This window comes from Lutra lutra, chromosome 2, assembly GCF_902655055.1.
Source record: "Lutra lutra chromosome 2, mLutLut1.2, whole genome shotgun sequence".
NCBI lineage: Eukaryota > Metazoa > Chordata > Mammalia > Carnivora > Mustelidae > Lutra > Lutra lutra.
Window position 1 is genome coordinate 190,161,727 of NC_062279.1, and position 17,443 is coordinate 190,179,169.

A 17,443-nucleotide genomic window follows, 5' to 3' on the forward strand; every position below is an offset into this window, starting at 1 on the left:
GTGGTTCTCCTAGAATTGAGCTGTGCCACTTCTTTGGTCAGACCACTCACTTTCTTCTTGACTCTTGCTAGAGTCTGCTGACTATGTCTCTGTCCATTTCCTCTTTTCTTCTGTCTTTTCCCACTTTGACGTTTTTTAGAGGCACGATCCGTTAAAGAAAAATACTCTTTTTCTGAGGACTTGGATAAACATGACGTTCCCTATAGAATGACTATGCACCTCTTTACTTGTTCTAAGTTTTCATAGCAAGCAATTCACTTTTGTTTTCCATCATTCTCATTCTTTATACCCTATGTTACACTCACCAAATCCTTTAGGTTCTCCAAGCAAGTTCATAAAGATCCTCACCACTTTATTTCCTTATCACATTCTTATACAAATGCTTTCTCTCCTCTTTAGCATTCTACCCCCTTTTCTCTGCAAAGCTTCTATTCATTATTTAAGACCCTCAAATACAAAATGCTCTGTGAAATATTCTCAAATTCCCCAATACAAAGACATTTCCATTTTTGCTTACTAATAAAGGTTTGCATCTATTACTAATGTTTCCTTGATCAAACCAGGCTTTATTTTACTTAGTGTTAGTTTTTCCTATTAGTGGCCTTGCCCTATTTTACTTTGTATCTACATACGGCCACTATGATGGAACCCATAAATGTGGGGTCTTCTTGATCTTTCTAAACAACTTCCTTCCACATTTAATAAAATCCCAAATCCATTTTTATTTTATCATTCCTGTATTTTTTCTATCAGCAAAACAGTTGTATGAATAACTGTGTATTGTTGCACATAATATTTCATGGTTAATCTTTTGTTTTTCAATGTCAATTGTATGTAACCACATGCATTTGATATAACACAGCACTGATATTTGCATATATGTGACCATATTTATAATACTTGCATGTTACAAAATAGATTTTCCCCTTAAGTGGATTGAAAATTTGACAATGGCAGTCCCTTTTCCTCTTTCATCTGAAAGATCATTACAATGTTAATATTTACAGATTGTCTCCTCTAATAGGAGAAAAAGCATAAAGAGAAACATAAATGGGGAATTTTAATACTCCAAGAATACTAAAGAAGATCATTGTATATAATAATGCATTTAAAATAGGATAGGCAAAATAGAACAGTCCAACTTTCTATTTCCTTAGTAACAGTTGCTTCTGATTTTTTTTATTGTAAAATTATAAATCGAGTGATTTTTTTTTTTCTATTAGGTACATGCTAAAGTATAAAATACAAAAGAGAAATGGCCCTTCCATTCAGAAGTTACCATCCTTTAGATATCACTCAAAACATATTAAATAGTAGAGTTATTTCAATTCCTAATTAAAAATCATTCAGTAATTCATAATTCTTCGTAATGTCAGGATTTTGCGTGAATGCAAAGCATACTGTGTTTTAGGCTTGATAAGTGTGGAACATACAACCTATTGAAAATTGATGTATAGCCCTTATTCTCATAGAGGGCAAAGTTGAATGAGGGAAACAGGTATTCGTAAAAACAAACAAACACATAATCACATAAATGTTAATTTCAAAAGGTTAAGTGACATGAAAAAAAAAATGGTGTGGGTTTGGGAAGATGGTATTGGCATCATAAATCTGATTAGATTTGGCAACTAAGAGAATGTCATACCACAAAGATGAATAGCAAATTAGTAACTCAAAGAAGTACAGCAATGTATTACATTTGCTCTAGGAATTTTCAGATTTTAGGAAGATGAAACCCAAAGTTCATTTTAGTGATTTTGACCATTTAAACCTGTTTTATTATATATTTTCTAGGTTACCTCATTCTGGAACTCCTATAATTTTAATATTGAACCTGTTTAAATGATTTTCTATGTCTCTTATACCTCCCATGTAATGTCTCCTCCATCCTTTCCTCTCCTCTTTTCTCTCTCTCATTATTTCTATTATTTTCTTTTTTCTTTTCTCTTCTTTTTTTACTTTATATCCCCAATTTTCATATGGATTATTTTATTTAACAACTGTATTTATAACTTGTCAAAACACTTTTTAAAAACCCAATTCTTTATGTTAAGTCATGTTCTTTTCATGTTTATGGGTGCAATATCTTTACATTTCTTCTACCATAATAGGTTGGACTCCTAAAAAAATTCGAACAAGTAATTTTTTTAGAATCAAGACAGTGTCTCTTCTCTTTCAATACATCCTTTTTGTGTGTCTTTTCACTTCTACTTTTTTTTTTCCCTGTAGCTATTTCTTTCCATTTGTACAATATCATATATTGTTCAAGACTGCATCTTTGACATGACAGCTTCTGCCTTCCAGTGTAGGTCACTTTATAGGTTAAGCACTCATGGATAACTAATACCTGAGGAAGATAATCAGTTTTTATCTACTTGAGGAAACGTTTCTATCCAACTGGCTGTAGAAAGTTAGTGTCACACTACACACTCAGCGAGAGGTATGGAAGTAGAATCTTGCAAGGGAGATCATCAGTGGGTGGATTTTGGAGAGTTTTTAAAAAAGAGACACTAGATAGGGGGCTAGGGTGTCTAGGTGGTGTAGTTTGTCAAGCCTCTGACTCTTGATTTTGGCTCAACTCATGATCTTAGGGTCAGAATCTCAGGGTCCTAAAATCTAGCCCCCCGTCTGGCTCTGTGCTGAGCAGGGAGTGGGCTTAAGACACCACTTCTGCTCCCACCTCTGCTCATTTGTGCACGCACACTCGCAAATAAATAAGCAAATCTTTACATTTCTTTTTTTTTTTTAAAGAGCTGCTGGCGAAATAGAAACCTCAAGAACTTCTGTAGAAGATATGCTGGAGGAAGTTACTTTTAATACAGCATGTACATATATCATTGCATAAATTATTTCAGAAACTCTGATCAAGACAAACTCCTGTATTGGAACTGGCAACGGCAACTTTTCTAAAAGGACCAGAGAGTAAATATTTTAAATTTTGCAGCTCATAAATTGTCTATTACAACTACTCTTTTGTTGTAGTAAGAGAACAGTCACCTGTTTTCTAAGTTATTGAATGGGGATGAGTCCATTTCAATAAAACTGTTTTTGCAAAGTCAAATGATTGGCCTACTTACCATAATTTGCTAACCTATAGCACTAGGAAATAAGAATATCTATTTTCGGGGAATTGTTACAATTGTATCTCTGTATGCACATTAAAAGAGAGGGATATCTCATATAGTATGTACAAAGGTGGTTTGGCAGAAGATAATTAAAATTTAGGTTTATATATATTGTTAAATTATTTTTTTCTGAAATAGGCAATTTTAACAACTAGTTTCTGACTTTTTATCAGTTTTCAGACTGCTTTAGTTGTAATGGAAATAACCTTTTTTTCCTCATGTTCATTTAGTTGCAAATGTATTCTAAGTTTTTTAAAGCTATTTTTCAAAAGGCTAATTATGTGTTGAAGCACATCTAAAATTGTGGTAAGTGCTTAGGTGAGAAGTGTTCCTATCTGAGGAAAAGAAAAGTACTAATGGAGCTAAAGTTGAGAATGCTAAAGTGGGAAAGACAGAAGCCATGTTGGGGGAAATATCGCCTTCAAGTAATTAACATATGCCAAGAACTACAAAAATTAAACAGTTAGCATATATATATATATATATATATATATATATATATATATGTAAAAGCTGATATTACCACCTCTACTTTCCCAACTCCTACACACTAAGTTGGTTGATGGGAGATGTGGAGTTGGAAGCTTGAAATCAAAGAGTTCTTCTCGAAAAAGTCTTCATCAGCATTAATCTATTAATACATATGGTTTGTGGGAAATCTAATAATCACACTGATACAGAGTGTGGCGGGGTGCATATTTAGGAATAGAAGGAAATGCATAAAAATATTTCTTATGGAAAATTCAGCTAGTAATCCTTTTCTCTAATCATACAGAAACCTGGGGAATGATGTTGACATATATGATGAGGATAATTGATGATGAACTAAAGACTTCTTGGGCCCAAAGAGTTACTGAGATACAGATGTGTTCATCTCAAAAAGATTGACCACTACTATGGTCAACAGAGAATTAATAATTTTTAAATGTTACAGAATAAACTAGTTTCAAAAAATTTTATTAAATCTGAAACTTCATATATCTATAGGAAGCAAGTGTTCTGTATCATATCGCCCTACCATGTCCATGTGATGCAGCTCTAGGAAATTAACTACAATACTATAGGTTTTCCTGAAGTTGACAGTTGTTTTTTGTTTTTGTTTTTAATCTGTGGTTATTTTCAATAGTCTGCCCTGAAGCACAGAATTACTGATAACAATCATAATGATTGATCACAGTGCAACAAATTCATGCATTGATCTAGGTCAAAAGTTAAGGCGGTAGAAAATAGAATTCATTTGACAATAATATCAATATGGAAACAACACTAAGGTTGTAAATCTTTAGTTGCTAAAAATCCTGGAAAAATTAATTTGCTCTTAGGTACTGCCCACATCTGTTTTAGCTGCCCATCACTCTTAAACCAAACTGTTCTTTCAACTGCTCCATGTCCTTAAAATTCTACTTTTCTACTTTTTTTAAACTTTTTTTTAAAGATTTTATTTATTTATTTGGCAGACAGAGATCACAAGTAGGCAGAGAGGCAGACAGAGAGAGGGAGGAAGGGAAGCAGGCTCCCCGCCAAGCAAAGAGCCAGGACCCTTGGATCATGACCTGAGCCCAAGGCAGAGGCTTTAACCCACTGAGCCACCCAGACTTTCCCTACTGTTAAGGTCATGAATAATCTTGAAAAAATGAATGACTTGCTTCCCTTTTTTTCTTACTTAACATTTTACGTGAGGGAAAGATAGTGATATGGATGCAATGGGAGTCAACTTGGGGTTAGATATTTGTATCAAAAGTTCAATGATTACATAATAGAGTTGAAGCTCTTAGTATGGGGATGAAACTTGTTTAACTGAAAGAAAAGTATTGAGTTTTTATTATATGCTCATTTAAATAAATTTTATAATGTATTTCATTTGGTTCCTTACATATAGTATTTTCCTAAGAAATAAATTATTATCTTTTCATTTATAGAAAAGTAAGTTTCTTTCATATTTCACATTTTCTGCAAAATAAGTATAGCAATATGCTACAGTTTTAAGAAACAGTTTGCTTTTGCAGTTTCTGGCCTCAGATTCCTCATGCAAAATCACAGTGGCTTCACATCTCACTCATAAAAATACTAAAATTGCCAGTGTACAAACAAATGCAGGCATTGTGCTTAATATTTGGGCTGACTTATGCTTCCTTTATTGCATCCATATGCAAGTGTCATAAAAGTGCCATTTTGCACTTCTATCTCAAGACGTTGGTCCCATTTCTAAATTTTGGCAGGCTTTTAATGAGAATCAATAAATAACAAACAAGGGCACTTTCAGAAGTTCATGAATTCATGAAATGATAGCTGGCCTTTTAAAGGGTAAAATTATGTTAATGTTTACAGCACAGTTAAAATGGAGAAGGATTTACATATATAATCAGAAGATCAAAATTTTGATACTGACAGACACAGTACAATATTGTTGATGATGATGAAAATAAAAAGACTATTTCAAGTGCTCAATATTCAGGGCATGCATGATGACTCATTAGGCAGAGAAAATTATTACTGCCCATTAAAGAATTAGCTTTTACACAAATGGAAAAGTTGATTAGTTCACCTCAGAGTGGCTAGTTTCTAAAATTATAAAATTAATGGATGTATGAAATATTTAATTTCACACATAAATATCTATGAAGAGAAATTAATTGTTTCATACAATAAAAGTTATTTATTTTACATGCAGGATCAATTATTAAATCTGAAATCATAATATATCCTTTGATAGTATTTTTTCATGGCAATTTTGCAGCAAAATTATAATATGGCTTTTCAGAAGTTATTTAAATGGAAAAATCTCATCATATAGCTTCACATATTGTTATTAAACTAATAATTTTTGTACATGTTAATTTTATGTTTAAAAGTATTTTGAGGTCCATACGGTTGAAAGGTTTGGACTTAGTATCCCCAAATTCATATTGTTGATATATATAAGGAGAAAGATAATGACATATGTTGATTAGATTTAACTGCATTATATTAGATAACTACCAAAATTATAGAATATCTTATTAAATAAATTCAGTAAACCCCAGGTATTTTAACCATTATATACCATAGCATACAATATAAGATGTTTATCAGAATGCATTAATGGATACATCTGAGCTCACCATGTAATATTTTCTTATATTTAAAGCAGATTCCAAGGTCGAGATTTTGTGTCATAGCATTGCAGCTATTCTACTGCAAGTTCCATAACTGCAATGACCTTGAAATGTTGGAAACATCATCAGTTAATGAAGTACAAATTTGTGTTTTTACAAATTAAAGTCACTTCAGTTTGTTTTGTAAAACAGGGATAAAAATACTTATCTTATAGAGGGGTTATGAAACATCTTAAGGAAATGGCTTAAGGAGTCACTAAGTATATATATATATATAGAGAGAGAGAAATAAATATAAAGTAGGTATATAACTAAAGATTTATTTGTAGATACATAGTATATAGTATTTGTGTGTAATATATTTGTAGATATATATTTATGTACTCTCGTATGTATCCATATCTCTTTATAGATATATAGTATATATAGAGATACAGATATATAATATATAGGGAGAGCTCTCTACTTAGTAGTATATATATAGTAGTATATATAGTATATATACAGTATATACACTACTATATATTCTACTATATGTAAATATATGCTATATATAGATAGTTCATATGTGTATAATAACTATTATGATTTTATGTATAATACAATAGTATGTATTATACTCTATGTATTATACTATATGTAGTATATATATGACATATAAGATTAATTATTATGATTATTTTCTTACCATATTAATGTCAAAAGTTCTACCTGGTTCAGTGGTTCCTGTGTCCCAGTGAAATAATTTTGAGTAATTAGGTCTTTCTCAAGTGTCATTCTCATTAGATCAGCCTGTACACCCTAGCTAATTAAGCTTCAAACCCTTCTGCAAAATGATGACTGAATAAATTATACTTAGTCTGACCCTCTCCTATTGTGTTACCTTATGATTGTAACCAAGTTTTATGTACTCACTAATTATGAATAGTTACAGCATAAAATGATGGAATCTATGGAACTACTATAGATTATGACCATTTTTGTGTTCACCATATAAAATAAAACAAAAACTCAAAGAACTTTCCTTATAAGTTTAAGAAAGGAATAAATCATGAAAGAATTCTCTTAATTGGTGCATGGCAGTATAGGAAAAACTGAAACTCAATATTCTGGCGAGAAAACTTGCATTAGCATTCTGTTTTTTTTCTCAATGAATAAAACAAAACTTAATGGGTCACTGTTCTGACTAACATGGTGACAGGAAGAGGGAGATGAGATGATCATTAGAAAGTGGGAGATATTCTCCATGCAAAATATCAGCTATAGAAGGTACATAATGGGATTTGTTAAATCTACTTATACACAGTGAAAATAACGGAGACTAACTTCCTTTCAATAAAAATGCTGGAAACCTGACTGTTTTGGAAATTCTCTGTATGCTGTTGTCTTTCTTAAAGTATAATTCTAAAAGACGGAGATCAAAGGAGACAAAGGGATGACATTTTATTAGCTTTCCAGGGCAGCATTACTGAATTACTACTGCTATTACACACAAAGGAGAAAAAAAGAAAGAGTTACTCTTTAGTTGACTTATTTTTTCCAAATGTAACACAGTGAAAAAATAAGAACACTACCCTGAAATTGTTTTTATTCCTAAAGAAAAAGTAAAACTTAATAAGCACAATATTAGAATTATTTTGTTGTGACACAATCATTCAAAGAAAGCAATATTTAAGATTATCTTTTCAGTTACAGTCTTTATAGTGAGATATTTATTTTTTGTTTACATATATATAATATACATATGTATGTATATAATATACATGCAATATCTTAGCCTTAGAATGCTCTTGTTTGACGTGACTATAAAACTAAAATTGACCTTCTGGGTTGCCTGGGTGACATAGTCAGTTAAACCTCTGACTCTTGGTTTTGGCTCAGGTCCTGATCTCAGTATTGTGAGATTGAGGTGGGCATGGGACTCCATGCTGAGTGCAGTGTCTGCTTGAGTTTCTCTCCCCCCTTCCCTGTCCCTCCCTGCTCCCACTCTCTCTTTCTAAAATAAATAAATAAATATTTTTAGATATAGAATTAACCTTCCTTAGAAAGGCGATTGTCTAAGACTGTGATAAATGTTCAAAAGTAATGATAGCATAAAATTGGAAGATATTAACTATTCATCTGTTTTGTAAACACTATTTTTTTTTTCATCATTTGCCAGAATGCACTTGAATAAAAAAATAAGAAAAAGAGATTCAAAACATGGTGATCTATTTTTTTGAACAGGTATTTCAGACGTAACTATTATCAGAGGCTACTCTTTTCTATAGCAAACATGCTACTTAAAAAAAAAACTGCTGGTGATTAAACTTTGGATGATGTATTCACAGGTCACATATGCTTTCTGAGAGTGGGTGGAATTTCACTGATTTCTGAGAAGGAATTGACATCCTTTACTCTGAGTTTTAAGTAAAAAATCTGAATAATGCTAGACATTTTCAAAAGAATGTAAATGAAACAAAACTGGCTGTGGGTTAAGATGCTCAAAGCCAAAATAGAAAATGAATTGAGTTGGTGATGAAAATTTATATTTATTTCCATCTAACATAAGTTTTATAATAGGTAAAATTCAAAAAAGGAAATAACAGAGACATATGTATGTAAAATGCGTATAGAAAACTATGTCCATGGGGTGCCTGGGCAACTCAGTGGGTTAAGCCTCTGCCTTCAGCTGGGGTCATGATTTCTGGGTCCTGGGATCAAGCCCTGCATCGGGCTCTCTGCTTGGTGGGGAGCCTGCTTCTCTCCTCTTTCTCTGCCTGAGTCTCTGCCTACTTGTGATCTCTCTCTCTCTCTCTGTCGAATAAATACATAAAATCTTAAGAACAAAAACAAAACAAAAAAAAAAAACTATGTCCAAATTGTTAAGGTTATTGAGACCAACTTATGACATGTTTAAGAAGACAAGAAAGGGCGCCTGGGTGGCTCAGTGGGTTAAGCCGCTGCCTTTGGCTCAGGTCATGATCTCAGGGTCCTGGGATCGAGTCCCGCATCGGGTTCTCTGCTCAGCGGAGATCCTGCTTCCCTCTCTCTCTCTCTCTGCCTGACTTGTGATCTCTCTGTCAAATAAATAAATAAAATCTTAAAAAAAATAAAAATAAAAAAAAAAAAAAAAAAAAAGGAAGGGACGCCTGGGTGGCTCAGTTGGTTAAGCAGCTGCCTTCGGCTCAGGTCATGATCCCAGCGTCATGGGATCGAGTCCCACATCGGGCTCCTTGCTCATCAGGGAGCCTGCTTCTCCCTCTGCCTCTGCCTGCCATTCTGTCTGCCTGTGCTTGCTCTCTCTCCCTCTCTCTCTGACAAATAAATAAATAATCTTAAAAAAAAAAAAAGAAGACAAGAAAAATGGTATAATATTTCACTGTGATTTATTGCCTCTAACTCGTTTTAACCCTTTATTTCTTCCTTATTTTTTGTTTATATGATTATTATAGAACTGAATTTCTATGTCACTCTGTGTTAAAGTCTATTTTTATTTATTTATTTATTAAAGATTTTATTTACTTATTTGACAGAGAGAAATCACAAGTAGGCAGAGAGTGTGTGGGGGGTGGGAAACAGGCTCCCTGCTGAGCAAAGAGCCTGATACAGGGCTCAATCCCTGAGACCATGACCTTAGCCTAAGGCAGAGGCTTAACCCACTGAGCCACCCAGGCACTCTGTGTTAAAATTTTAAAAAAGGGGGGGGAAAAAAAAGAAAAGGAGTGAAGGAGGGAGGGAGGAGGAAGAGGACCGAGTGAGAGAAGGGAATAAGTGAGTAATCTTTCCTCATCTCAATATTTTATGCCAATCTTGGGGCTCCTGGGTAGTGCTGTAGCTTAAGCATCTGACTCTTGGTCACAGTTCAGGTCTTGATCTCAAGGTCTTGGGATGAAGCCCCACACTGAGCTCCATGCTCAGCAAGGAGTCTGCTTGAGATTTTGTCTCCCTCTCCTTCTGTCCTTCCCCCCTGCTCACTTACTCTCTCTCTCACACACACTCTCTCTCTCTCAAATCAATAAATAAATCTTTAAAAAAATATATTTATGTCAGTCTTATTTTACTGAATAATAATTCTTTATTTTTTCTTGTTTTTTACTAGTTACATGAGGAAATATCACTTAATGGGTGAATGCTTCAAAGCAAATGTCCTAAGATGAACAGGTTAGATGTGAGGACACTGGGGTATTGTTCAGGAAGCTACATCAAACACTCTCCTTTTAGGTACCCCTCAAAAGTGTACTGACATATTTGACTTGAAATGCAGAAACACATTTTAAATAACTCCAAAGAATTATTAGGTTTACATTATACATTTTTTTAAATATTTATTTATTTGAGACAGAGAGAGAGAGAGAGAGCGAGTGAGCATGTGGGTGCATGCGCAGGAAGGAGGGGCAGAGAGAGAAAGAGAGACAGTCCTAAGCAGATTCTCTGCTGAGTATGGAGGCCCATGAGGGGCTTGAATTTAACACCCTGAGATCACCACCATGAGATCACAACTCCAGCCAAAACCAAGAGTCTGACACTTAACTGCACCACACGGACACCCCATAAATTTCTGTTTTAATACAATTGTCAATAGCTGTACTTTTTCCCCCCATTCATGTATCACATTCAGTGTAATATCTAATAAGGTGGGGGTAAGGTTTTCCTCAACTGCTAACATTTCACAAAACTTTCTAATGATAGGACAGAATAGCATTTCCACTTATTTTAAACTTTTTAATGATCATTCCCCTCACAGTCCCCCCTTCAACAGTGCTTAGCAAAGCAGCTGTTTTTCTCTGAGACTGAGGCTTATGCCAAGTTTAAAATGTTAATGTTGTTGAGCCATGTGCTCAAGCATTAAGTATCTCCAATTTCCAGACGGAAGGATCTTGGCAGCTCTCAGTCACTTAAATAAACTCAGAAAGAGACTTATAATACCAGAGGGAGGAAAAAGAATCCAGTCACTTCTCTTCCTCAACTTTGTGACCTCCCTGAATGACCAACAAGGCTAAGGATCCTTTTAATAATCTAAAATTAGTAGAGTACTGATTGCAGTTGTTGACCTAGAAGTTTGGATTTTAAATTAACAAAATCAGAGCTGAAAAAGAATGGGATAATGAGTGTGCAATACCAAAGTCAAATAAGTGAGATTCTATAAATAAGTAATAGTTGTAAATAAGTCCAATATTCTTAATTTTGAAAATTTTGCATAAGGCACAAGGTAGTCTTACAAATATTTAAAGATTATTATAATTTCCACAAAATTCTTCTCATTTCCAGTGGAGGGAAAATCCCCATCAGCCTCTGTGAAAGTTATCTTGCATTGTTGGGTCTTCAAGTTGTTTTTATCATATTTTAAAATTTATGTTTTGGCATGAATTTCTATGAATTATAACACATATAGAAATTGATGTAACCAACTAAAACAATAAGAATACAAAACAGTTCCATCATCCCAAAAAACCTTCCTTGTGCTATCCCTTTAAAATCACATGTCCCAGGGGTGCCTGGGTGGCTCATTGGGTTAAAGCCTCTGCCTTCGGCTCAGGTCATGATCCCAGGATCCTGGGATTAAGCCCCACATTGGGCTCTCTGCTCAGAGAGCCTGCATCCCCCTCTCTCTCTGCCTGCCTCTCTGCCTACTTGTGATCTCTCTCTGTCAAATAAATAAAATCTTTAAAAAAATTTTTAAATCACATGTCCTTTATCTGTGGACCCAGGCAAAGGCTGTCAAGTGTATAATTTACAGAATGTCATATAAATACGCAAATGTCATAAATATGTAACCTTTTAAGACAGGCTTCGTTCACTTAGTATAATGTCTTTGAGATCAATTCAAGTTGTATGTAAGAGTAGTTTATTCTTTTTTACTAAATAGTATTCCATTCGATGTAGGTCCAAGAGATTGTTTCTATATAATTTTTTGAAGGATATGTGGGTTTTTCCAGTTTTTGGTGATTGTGAATAGAGTCATTATAAAGATTTAAGAACAGGTTTCTGTATGAACATACATTTTATTTTATTTTATTTTATTTATTTTATTTTTAAAGATTTTACTTATTTGACAGAAAGAGACACAGCAAGAGAGGGAAACACAAGTCGGGGAGTGAGAGAGAGAGAAACAGGATCCCTGCTGAGCAGAGAGCCCAATAAGGGGCTTGATTCCAGAACCCTAGGATCATGACCTGAGCCTAAGGCAGAACCTTAATGACTGAGCCACCCAGGCACCCCAAACATACATTTTAAATACTCTAGGACAAATAACAGGAATAAAATTATGCCACATGGTTAAGAGAAAACAAAACAAAACAAAACTTAGTGGATAATCCCAAGAGCAGAATGGAAATGATTGAAGGTATAAAGCCAGAAAGAAACTCGAGAAAAATCAGGAATAAAATTACTTATATTAAAAAGTTCTAGTGAAGAATTAAAAGAAAGCTTTTGAGATACTGTAACACCACACACACAGAAATATATTAAAAAAAAATATATATATATATATATATAAAAGTAGTTCCTACTGACATATGACAGATGCAAGATATCAATGTTAGCAAAGACTATTCAAATCACTTATTTCTCTAATTCTCACTGGTTTAAACATATAAAAATGTTTCTAAAGAGATTTAAGAAATATTGCTATGATACACTAAATGCCCACTGTGTATATTTGAAATTTATTTTTATTTAATTTCAGACAAATAGGGATTCTGGTGATCAAGTTTTTCTTAGACTCTTTAGGGCAGTTTAGATACAAATTTGAGAGACTGTAATCTGTAAATTTGATATTTACTAATGTGAATTTTGGCAAATAACGTAACATTAGATCTGTATTTTGGAAGACAGTATAGTCATTGTTTATTAGTAGATAAACTTTATTATGAAATTCAAGTCTTTTCCTGCTACAGTTTAGTATTCTAACCACCTCATGTATATTTCACCTCTTTCCCTCTGTTACAGTGAAGACAGGAAGTATCGCCCTAGTACATTTTCTAACAAGGTAGTAGCCTATGTAACGTGCCCGAAAAACCTGTGTGGACGTGTGCTCATTTCCTAAATGGAAAGTCTTTTGTGATAACCCTGCATTTTAAGTAAATTTTACCAGTGTTTTGAGCAGTGGTAAGAGATGTGGCCATAGGCGAGGGAAACAATAACACTGACACTGTAGGGTTGGAAACAAGAACCAGACCTGGCTTCTTCCCGTGCATCCGCATCATTTGAGAAGGCTTTCTCCCCACTCACATTTGCATGATAAATTTATGGACTCTGGCTCTACCAGCTTGATTGAACACATTGCATTTTGCTAAGAACAGCATGTCAACTAGCACAGTCAGCATCCATATACATCTGGGAAAAATGCAACTGTTAGAATTGTGCCATGGGAGTGAAGACAAGAAAAGCTTTGTCAGCTGTCAGTTAGATGTTTTCCTTCACTATCTACTTTATAGGTGATGAATGAAAAGTATTGTTAATATTCGATGCGGTATTTCATGTATTACTCTTTAGTCTCCGGCTGTGCCATAGGTAAAGAGAGAGGTCAAGGAAAGGCAAAGGAATAGGAAAAATAGTTGCTTTAAGTCCTAATACTTGAACAGACAAGAAACAACAAAAAAAAAATTATAAGCATAATAAAAAGTTTGTCGGAGAAAGCAGCTGGAGGTTGGTTGGCAGAAAGCAAGGCTTATGGCAATGATTCACTTCAGAAAAGATCATTAGTTTCTCTGTCACCCACAAAAAAACAGGCAGGTATTCCTTAACAGCGATTTTTTTTTTCTATTTTCTGAAATAGCTATTTTCTGAAATAATTACATGATCTCAACCCAATTCTGAAGGTTTCAGGAATTTGTCCACAGGGAATTCTGTTTGAGAGTTAATTTTACTCTATTATCTGTGTAATTTAGACAGGAATTTTTGTCAAATTCTTGACAAATATTCATTGGACCCATCAATTTAATTTTCCATGATATAAACTGCATTGAAACTAGATTTTTAAAACCTGAGACTGATGGTCACAATACTTGGAAAAAAAGAATATATACTTCGTCAGAATTAAAAAACAAACAAACAAAACAAAACAAACAAACAAACAAAAAAACAAATGAAAAGCAAATTGAGCAGGCATTTCCTTTGTCTACTCCAGAGGGGATTAGTTATCTTGTTAGTGATAAACAGAGAGATCTTACCGCATAATTGGGTGAGTGATTTGGAACTGTAATTTAGCAGTTGGATATGGCCACGGTGACACCACTGCTTTTGTTTCTGGACATTCTGATGCAATCTGCAAAGGAAAATCACTACACTTTAAGTCCTTAGTACCAGTGGCAGGTCCTACTGCTTTAGAAAGAAATGGGATGTGAAAGTGGGCAGGGGTCAGGAAGGTGTAGAAATGGAGACACACGGTAGGGCTAAGAGAAGGCACAATGCTTGCTGCTGGTACAAAGTTTCAATTTTCAGGTGAGGTTCCACATTGTAGTTGGGTCAGAAACACCTTCTTCATCCTTTGTTATTAAGCAAAACTTTTAATCCATGACCCTTCTCTTTTATTATAGACATCACAGATTGCTTTGCTCTGTGTAACTCTTGATACCGTGGAATGACCACCACTAACAAGTGTATATGTTTCCCTGGTGTGCTCATCAATGCTTTTGGAAAGGAATTCATTCACTAGTCATTAGGCCAGCTTGTTTATGTTGGTATTCTCCTAGAATAAAGGTGTCACTGAAACCCGCTGAAATATCTCCCACGGAAGATCCATGAAAGAAAACAGTTGTAAAGTTGGAGGGAAGGCAGTAGGCCAAGTTGTCAAAGTCAACTTTCAAGCACAGTTCTGTTGAGATCATGTCAGAAAAAGGAAAAAAAAAATACTAAAAGGCCAACACAATGAATATATTAATAGAGTCAAATTAAAAAAATCAGTGTTTGGAGGAAAACTCAGAATTGACATGATACTGAAGACAAAGCAGAAAGAAAAGGATGTTTGGGGACAGGTGTACAGATGTCAAACTGGAGAATGGGACAGAAATCTTTCAGACTGGATCCAAAGACTAGTTTTGCAACATTTTCTTCTCAGGCCATGCATCTTTTACAGGCCTACTCAGTCATTCCTAAGGTTTTGCCTTACTAGGAACTGAAACAAACAAACAAAAATGCTGGTTTAGAGATTTGCATATTATTCATTGCTCTCTAGGGACAATATATCTGTATATTATTAGAGGTTCCTTTCCACTGTTTTCATGAAGTAAAAGCCTGGTAACCAAAATGCATTTGTAAACTCTTAGAATAAATTGATCATGACACACACTGGGTATATTGTTTACTTGAGGAAAATAAATCACTATAAACATTAAGGTTTGCAAATGTTTAAAAAAATCTACCTCTTCCTTTCTCTCTTTCTCTCTCTGTCTTCCACTTCTTTTTTTATCCCTCCTTCTGTTGAACTCACAATTCCCATATAGGCTTCCTTTAAGATAAATAATTTCTCAGACTCTCCATATTTGGAGTGATTTGTAGTGGATTCTATTCCTGCTATAAAAGAAATCCCTCTGTCTTTACAGCCTTGCAGGAAAAGGATGCAAAGGAAAAAGAAGTCTTCTTTTGCTTAGGTAGACTAGGTCCTCAAAGCTCGCATAAACTCTGGCCCTGTACACCAAGGTAGCAAATTATAGAGGAGAATGAAGAGAAAGGTCTCACTTGCAAAAGCAAGAACATTTGCCTAGAAAAACCTGTTGAGATATATAGCTAATCTTTAAAATGAGAAGTGTCAAATATTGTTCTTACCAGTAGGAGTACCATTATAATTATCCCTAATAATATTATTATTATTCCTAAAACTGATAGACATTGACTACTGCGTCATAGTAGGGATAGATTAGCACAAATTTACCCAGACAGTACCTGGCATAACTAAGATTTAGACTCAGTTACCAGGTTTTTTAGAATTTAGTATTTAGGGGAAAAAAAATTGTTGCCACCTTGTGCCCTTTTTACATTTAAAAGTAAAGTATTATGCCTTAAATATCTTTAATTATACTCCAAAACTCTTTGGGTATCTCTAAGGATCATTCTTGGTCACCTTGAGGCTATTAGGCTTATAATAGGAGATTTCACTTGTTAGTTATTTTTACTTAAAGATTCCTCACTTAAAAATATGTCACAGGCACATATGCCTCAGTCCCTTAAGCATCTGCCTTTGGCTCAGGTCATGATCTCAGGGTCTTGGGATCAAGTACTGCATTGGGTTCCCTGCTCAGGGGGGAGCCTGCTTCTCCTTTTCCTCCTCATTTGCACTCTCTCTCAAATAAATAAATAAAATATCTAAAAGAAATAAAAATACAAACCATAGCAATTTTAAGTTCAATTAGTTGATTGTCACTTCATATCTCCAGTTCTAATCAACTCAAAAGACTTAAAGATTCCCTTAAAATTATATGCATATCTAAAATTACCATTCTTCCTTACTAAAAATAAAAAAAAAAAATGAAAAAGTTGACTCCAGAATCACAATCAGGAACTTGATTTTCCCTGATACTTTCAAATAGCAGTGATAATTATAAGACTTAACATCAATGTTATAAGACTAAAATGTCCCGACGGGTTAATGAACTTCATGCTACTGATGTATTAGCTCAGGGACTGATAATTAGTCAGAACTTGTGTCTTTGAGAAAGACCTCCTCATTGAGTGATACAAATTCCAGTGATTTCTAAAGCCATTACAATTTAATAACTACCATTATCTGTTCCTCATAGGACATCATCTAAGTAAAAGATATTGTTCCTGCATGCAGGACTGGCTCTTCCTAAATAATGTGGCTGTTCAAGTGCCTGTATTTCCATTTATTGATGTGGCTTAATGTTGGTATATATTTCTATATTACATCTTAAAATAGTTACACAGTCTGCTTAGGTAAGTCTAAAGTTGCTGAGAACCAATGATAGAAAGTTAATACACAGACCACTTTAAGGTCCTTTAATGTTCTAGCTGAGTTGGATATATTACCTCTAATCTTCAAACAACCATGTGAGGTGAGAAACCAGAGAAGCAGAGAAGTAAAGTAGCCAGAGACACTGATTTTTTTTTTTTTAATATTTTGCCTATTTATTTGACAGAGAGAGATCACAAGTAGGCAGAGAGGCAGGCAGAGAGAGGGGAGGAAGCAGGCTCCTTGTGGAGCAGAGAGCCCGATGTGGGGCTCGATCCCAGGACCCTGGGACCACGACCCGAGCCGAAAGCAGAGGCCTTAACCCGCCGAGC